The sequence below is a fragment of the Dendrobium catenatum genome, unplaced genomic scaffold (assembly GCF_001605985.2).
Source record: "Dendrobium catenatum unplaced genomic scaffold, ASM160598v2 fragScaff_scaffold_412, whole genome shotgun sequence".
In the NCBI taxonomy this organism is placed as follows: domain Eukaryota; kingdom Viridiplantae; phylum Streptophyta; class Magnoliopsida; order Asparagales; family Orchidaceae; genus Dendrobium; species Dendrobium catenatum.
In genome coordinates, this window is record NW_021318874.1 from 682,733 (window position 1) to 691,361 (window position 8,629).

Genomic DNA, 8,629 nt, shown 5'->3' on the forward strand with positions numbered 1-8,629 from the left:
TCAATCTATGTAGGTTTGACTAGAGAAACCTAAAAAAATATTTAAAACTAATCTGATGTGGAAACAAGGAAAAATTTATCCACACCAACTAATACTGCAAAGCATAATCAATCATCGCATAAATGCATTATTTGATTGGCTCTATTTTAGGAATTAAGATAATATTATTTAAAAAAAAAATTAATAAAGACTTCACAATATGCATGAATCATAATATATAAATTAAACAATTTTATTCATTTATAATTTCATAGTATAACCCAGAGTCTGTTTGTAAAGAAAGGTGGTAACGCTCCAACAATAACAAACTTGGATTTCTACTCCAATACAAATATAGATTTCAAAATGATTGTTTATTATGGTCTTCGATCTTCTGGATGTTAAATCTTCTAAAGAATTCCAAAATATAATAATCTTCTAAAGAAGTATAACCAATTCCTTTCAAAACTAATATAAGTACATAAATATCCATTTTAATCTTTTATAACTCTTGATATTGTACAACTCAATCTACCCATACAAATATATAAAACATTTACTTAATTGCTTTGATGTTTTCCTTTACACTATTTATTAGGTGCATTATACTTTTATAGAAATATGACGGAGAACTTATAAAACTCCATATATGAAATGGTAATATGGGATCACACACACACACACACACACACACACACACACACACACAAATGTAAATAAAAAGACATGTAACATGGCTCAAAACTTCACTATGATCTCTTATGCACTAATAGAAAGTAAATATTTCATCAAGAGTGTAGGAAGTAAAAATACAAATATGAATACCCATAAGATAAGGCACTCCAAGCAAACCAAATCAAATCACATGCCTATACTAGGCTAGTGTTTGTTGTCCTAACAGAGCATCTAAGTGTGTGTGGAAGGCTAAATATGGCTTGGATAGTTCCAAGGTTTTATTAGTTTAAAATTGTCTATAATTCATTTGGTTTATTTAAGGTCATTAAGGGATGGTTTGAATTTAAGTATTTAAAGATTTAGATATTATTAATTTTATTATAAAGAGGGTTTTATTTGTTGCAATTTTTAATTTTAGATTTTATAGAACATAGCGCTCGACAACTTCTAAATGCTAGGAGTTATTCATTAACAACTCATAGGATCAAATTAATAGTGCTACCTGCCTTTAAAATTGGAATATAAGGATAATATAAAGTCCTATATTTTAATTAAGTGCATTATTCTTTAAAGTTTTGAATCCAAATACACCTTTATCTCCTCAAAAGAATCAAACATAAGGGTATGAAAGATGTAACTGCTAAGTGTTTGATTATTAATTTTTAAATCAATTTAGTTTAATTAATTATTGAGTTATTAAATTTATAATTTAATATATAAATTTTATCATATTAATTCATGGCATCATCATAATGGGCATGAATATGAAGGACTCCTCTGAACATGTAGCCTTGCTGCTCGAGGTTGTTTAGGTTAAAAAACTTCATTGATAAAGTGTTGGTTATCTATTTTACTATTTTTTTTATTTATTTTATTATGTTATTGATTTAATAAAATTTTGATTATTTATTAATTTTTTATATTTTATTAAATATTTTAATGTATTTAATATTTGGTCCATTTTTTGACCTTTTATTTTGTAATAGTTTCTTCAATTTTTATTGTTTGTATAAATGCTAGATTTAATTATGAGATCAATTCCTCTTAGTTTGTTCAATTTGGATTTCTACAAAATTAATTATGAATTCTTCAATTTTAAAATTATTTATATCAAAAAAATTTGACTAGGTAGTAAACCTTTTTATTTACAATGAAATCATAAGTTTTCATATTTTTAATAAATACTAAACCAAAATATGATTTAAGTTCCTTTTAGTTTATTTTATTTGTACTTTTCTATAATTAGTTATGAATTGTATATGTTTGATTTATTTTATGTACAAAGTTTGACCTAAATGTTGACTTTTTATTTAAAGTGAGTTTTAGAGCTTTTATAATTTTTTAGTATTATTATATTTGATTATAAATTTAAAGTTTTCTAGAATTACTTATGAATTTTAGATGTTTGATAATATAAAGGAGTTATTTAATTATTTAATTAGTGTGTAATTACTTTTGTACCAAATGAGCTCCAAACAACTTAAAATTTTCCCCAAATTTAAGGAATGACTTACCAGAATAATTTAAAGTGTTTGAAATATATTTGTACTTTTATTTTTTAATTATTTATTTAAATTAATGTTAATATTTTCTTGATTATTAAATTATGTTTTATTTTTGGTGAATTATAAAGGACTTTTATTTTTCCTCTACCAAGCCTATAATTTTGAGCAATTTGTTACATTAAATATAAATTTTAGATTTAAAATGAATTTCTTGTGAATTTTTAAATATCCTAGGTTAATTATTTATATGAATCTTGTGATTACTAAATGAAAGGCCAAATGACCTCTAAATGTAGTGAAATATGAAAAATAGATAAATGAATACATGTTCTTCATTCCCCAAAATTTGAGCACATCAAAGCCTCCCTAAGCATCAAAATATATCCTAAGTTAAATGCATCCAGAACTTGGGCATTTTCAACTTATTAAAGGAATTTTGATGCAATCAATGGCTTTCTAACCCTTTAACATAGCATAACAGGCACACAAAAATTCAATATCTAATTTTCATGGATTCTTGATTATGGATTTTTAAATTCATAGGTCAACTAGTGACCTATGAGTTTAGAAAATCCATTTGGAATTCTTAAAGAATTCAAACTGAGCTGAAAAATTTTTGGTATTTTCAAAAGATGTCCAATAATTATTCCTCTTAGTTTCATTGTATAGTGATTAGTATTTTCTGAATAATCTATGAAATATTACAAAGAGTATATCTAGAATTATGCTTCAAGTATTAACTAACATGGTCTACAAATGTGAGTGTTTGATAGTACTTCTCATTTTGTATCCATATAGCTTAAGATCTCTTAATTCCAATAAGTGGAAGGGGAGATATATTTTTAAAAGTTCTACTAATTATTTGTGGAATTTAAATCCTTAATTTACAATTATATGGTCTTTTACAGGTGGTTCTATCTGATTAGGTACCAATCATTGTCACATTAATAAAATAACATAGGTTTAATGTGAGCCATTTGATCAAGATAAAGGGATCATGATTCAAATGCTTGAAAATTTAGTATTAACGTATAAGAGGAAGTAAGAATCAAGACTATCATCTAAAATCAATGGTTTTAATTTTGTATAATATCCCCATTTTTCCTTACAAACCAAAATCATATTTCAGAAAGATCCTAGAGATGGACAGAGGGAATTTGTTTAAACTGTACATAGAGTATCAGTAGGGTAGAAATATTAATTCTAATGGTTTGATCAATTTGGTTTGAAAACTTATTTCACACTTGTTTGGTCCTTGCTATGTTAGTGCTTGGGATATAAAGATTGCCTAAGAAAATGATCCAATTTCCTTAGCCTAGATTAAGGCTATTTCATCTAAGTCCATGGATCTTTTCTATTTGAGCGACTTTGACTAAAGGATGGAGAATTTATTGGAAATTTACAATGGAATGATCACCAAAGCTATCTCAAAACCACTAGAGGAACTCACAAAACAAGTTAGTAGCCATAGGGAAGGATGCTCTCACACCCAGGATCATTTTTGAAAAGGAAAACCCAACCCTCCTTTAATAATAAACTCTATCTATTTATTAACATTTGAAATATTCCTCGACTGATTATAAGCTTGATTAAGATCACCTCCAATGACTAGTTCGGGTTAGGAGGATGGTTAAGGAAAAAAGTATTGAGGCTCTGTGTGTTTTATTTGGCTTGGTTTGTAAGAAATAACCTCACTAGTAAACCACATGCCGATGGTTAGAAAGAATAAAACATATTATGAAAATCACATGGGAGTGTATTAAGTGGTAGTGCCTCTAGAATATTTTTGATCTTGAATTAAAAAACCAATTTAGCTTAGGTAGGATGGCTATGCAAGCTAGTTTCATTTAGATGGCATTGTGATAACTCAATGTGTTGGTTCAAGTTAACACATGGCTATCTTGAACAAAATAAATTTAATGGACCATAATGAATGCAATGCTATTATTTTTGTGGGTAGCTTGATTTATACTTGAATATGGCTCAATACTTGGTTATTTTGATCACTTGGGTCAAGCCATATGGCTAACGCAATTGTGCCTAAAGAATGGTTCACTTAGGATTGTTATTTAAAGATCATATGAATGACCTTACATGCTCAAATAAATTTTTTCATGCCTTGGTCAACTGATTTAGAAGAGAAATTTATGCATGCATGCTAAGTCATCCTTGGTTAACTTTGTCAACCAAATTGAATCAAGATCTAGCATTGGGTTGAGCACATTCCAACTCAAAATTTGAGTTCATTGGAAGTGATCCCAAGTATTAGGTAAGCTTTTCTATATGAAATGCATGTTTAAACCATTAGGTATACATTTGGTCATAGATTCTAGTGAGAGAAACTACCTATTTCTAGTGAGGGAAACTCCCTTTTTTTCCATTCCCATTTTTTCAACTTTTTTTAGGTCTGGCTACAAAAAGTCATGACCATCTATTGCTAGCACTTTACCGATTGTCTTTCATCAGGAAGTTTCTTCCATTCCTCCTTTTTGTTGATCTAATGTCAAAGGTGCTTCACTAGGGAGCAGAGAGGGAGCTTCTAGTTCAATTAAGAAAGAACTTATTATTGATGGTAAAGGGATAAGTGTTATGCCTAAGAATGTCAATCAATTTCTTTGTTCTTTTAGGAAGGATAATTGTAAAGCCACTTTTACTTCAGTTGCAAATTCTTCAGTAGCCTCATCATCTATAATAAAATATTTGGTTAATCATTTTTATAATACCAAATTACCATATAGATTGAGGTGTAATGTTGATGCTATTATTAAAGATGATTGATTGGAATCTAGCAATATTAATAATTTCAATATGAATAACCATCAATATGATGTTTGTGGGAATGCCTCACAGGATGTTTTTCTTGGAATAAATTGAAAGAAGGATGAGATTGATTTGGAGAAGTTTGGAGATCACGGTAAAATTTATAATTCATGGTGTAATATGTTGCGAATCTGAGATTATGGATTAGACTTATGATGACAGCAAACATTCATGTTTCCCTACAACTGCTTTGCCTACTAACTTTTCAGGACCACAAGATCGAATACAGCTCAAGCTAGCTTAAGATCGGGTAGATTTAGGTTGAGTCAAGTCTGTACTTTTTTTCCTTTCTTGAGTCAAATGTAAAATTGTTTCCTGATGCTAAGTAACCTTTCACACACACACTTGAGGTGTTTTTTGAATTTTTCTGTTTTGAGTACATTGGCCTGGACGATTTTTCTATCGGCCAGGATGATTCAGCTAAAAATAAAAACCCTAATTAGGGCATCCTTGTTAAGAAGCCATCATTAAGCAAATCATCCTGAACGATACGTGTATCGGCTAGGATGATAGGCTCAAATCAGAAAGAATCAGCCGCCATGATCAATTTAGGTATTATTTATTTTAAATTATCATCTCGGACGATCTCCATATCGGCCTGGACGATATAGCACAATTATGCCTAAGTTAATCAGGCAATTATGGAAAGAAATTAAAGCTGATTGATACGATCACATCGGCCGGGCCGATCACAGAATTGGTTGGGAAGATGTCCTGGACGATTGAGATCGGTCAGACTCTATTCAGGGTGATGTTCAGGATGATTGTACTCGGATTTGAACTAATCGTCCAGGATAATATTGTATCGGCCTGGATGATGTAATCATTTTTCTTCATATCGTCTTGAACCATCCCAGCTGATTGAGCTTATTTTGTACTGATCAGCCAGGATAATATTTATATCATCCTGGACAATAATGTTGGTTCTTGAAATTCTATTTAAAGGACCTCAGCAAGTTATAATTAATGAGCTATTTCAAATATCTTCTTTTTAAGAGCTCTTATTGTTCACTTTGTAAGACCTTGAGTGATGTTGTCTTGAGAGAGAGAGAGAGAGAGAGAGAGAGAGAGAGAGAGAGGAACTTGTGAGGGAGAGTTTGAAAGAGGGTTCATTAAGGTTGCTCAAAGAAAGGTTCCAAGTCATCATCTCTGTTCTTCGTCCTTCGTCCTTGGGAGGTTCTTGGGAGGTCTACTTTAGCAAAGGTCTGGGCTCTCTGCCCACTTCAGGATGAAGCAAAAGGAGTCTGTTCTCTGCCACACCGAGGTTAGTGAAAAGGAGTCTATTGTAAGGCTTCTCTGCCTAGTTGTGGAAGCTAAAGGAGAGAAACTTAGTTAGTGCAATACTTGGAGGGTGCCTCCGAGGAGTAGACGCAGGTCAAGGATTGACCAAACCACTATAAATCTGGTGTGACCTTTCTTTGTTTTGCTTCTGCATTTATTTATTTTGGCACTTTGATTTCTGTGGTGATTTGGTTTTAAAATTTGTTGTGCTTTGCTAAAAGAAATTTTTAAAATACCAATTCACCCCCCCCCCCTCTTAGTTTGCCTTGGGCTAGTTCTTAAGGGCTTAACATCCCTAACGAACTTACAAGTGGTATCAGAGTGGGATTCATAAAAACTAAGTTTGAAAACTTTTTGAATATTTGATCCATGGCTAACAACGAAAATTGTAATACTGTGGAAGGGTATTCCATTACCCGACCACCTTTGTTTGATAATATCCATTTTGATTTTTGGAAAACTCGCATATATATATTTTTACAATCAATTTATTATCGCATGTGGATGCTTGTTAAGGATGGTTATACACCTCCAACTGGAAAACTGAATGGTGTTACTGTTCTACTTCTTTTTACTGAATGGACTCTAGATGATAGGGATCTAGCATAATTAAATGCAAAATATTTGAACTATTTTTTTTGTGGTTTGAAATTCGAAGATTACATACGTGTTTCCACTTGCACTACTAGTAAAAAAATTTGGGATAAATTATGTATCACCTATGAAGATACTAAAGAAGTCAAGCAATCCCGTTTGAATATTCTCTTGCATGATTACGAACATTTTCATATGAAACCTTCTGAATCAATTTCTGAAATGAATACAAGGTTTACTCAGATTGTTACTTCATTGCATGCATTAGGAAGAGAACTTTCTAACTATAAAAAAGCAAACAAAATTTTAAGATGTTTGCCTTCCTCTTTTGATGCAAAAATTACTGCAATATCTAAATCTAAAGATTTAAATACATATTCGATTGATAACTTACTTGGTTCACTCATTACTTACGAGCAACGGGTGAACCAAAGAGATCTTGATGCAGGCAAAAGAAAGAAGGAGAAAATGGTGGCACTTAAGGCGAACAATTCAGACACTGACTCTTCCAGGTCTGAAAGCGATGATGTTGCTTTAATCACGAGGCAATTTAAGAGCTTTCTAAGGAAGAAGCATAAGAATCATCAAAATTGGAATAAAGTTAAGGGAAGCAAAAAATTTAAAAATTCAAATGAAAAAATTTGCTTTGAATGCAGGAAGCCTTGGCATGTTAAAGCTGATGGTCCCCAAGTAAGGATAAGGGTGAGGAGAAACCAAGCTTAAAAAAAGACAAATCAAGAATAAATTCCAAAAGGCGTTCTGGGTGGATTTTGCATCAGATTCCTTAGAAACTGAACCTAAGGAGGAGCCAACAAACTTGTGCTTAATGACTAACAATAATCATGGTCTAAGTGACCAAGAAGAAGTATGTGAACTAACCTAAGAGCAACTCCTTGAAGTTTCAAAAATAATACATGCATCAAATAAGAAATTTAAGAAAACTCATGCTAGCCTAAAATTGGAATTTTTTAATTTACAAAAGAGCATGAAAATCTTCTTAAAGATCATTCAACAATTGATTCAAAACACATGACTTTACTTGATGAGTTTGATGCATTAAACAAAAGGCATGCTGAGTTATCTGATTCTATGATTCTTTAAAGTTGTCCCATTCTTAGTTAGAAAAAGAATATAAAAAATTTGAAAATTTAAAAACCTTCGAAAATAAAAAATCTTCATTTCATGTATCGCATAAAAAGCATCACCATAGGAGTAGATTAGTGCATCCTTTTTCTAGAGTTAGAAGTTTTTCATGTGGCATGCTAGGACATATAGTACACACTTGCACCGTTCACCATAGCCCACATTGGATTTGGAGACCCAAGTTACATGATCCACAACATGCATTGCATTCTACTTTTTGAAAGTTCGTTAGGGAAGTTAAGCCCTATAAAACTGGCCCAAGCTAACCAAGAGGGGGGGGGTGAATTGGTATTTTAAAATTTCCTTTCATAAAGAATAAAAATTGCATAAACCAAAATCATACCACAAAAATAAATGCGGAATTAAAAGTGCGGAAGCAAGAAACAAGAACAAAGAAATTTATAGTGGTTCGGTCAACTCGACCTACGTCCACTCCCCGAAGGCACCCTCCGAGTATTGCACTACAAACGTGACTCTCCTTTAGCCCCCACGGCTAGGCGGAGAAGCCCTCACAAAGAACATTTTTTTGTCACCCCTGTAAGGCATAGAACCTATCTCCTTTTGATTCCTCCTAAAGCTGGCAGAGAACCACAACCAAAAGAAAACTCCTTACCTCTACCGACCCTTCCGCG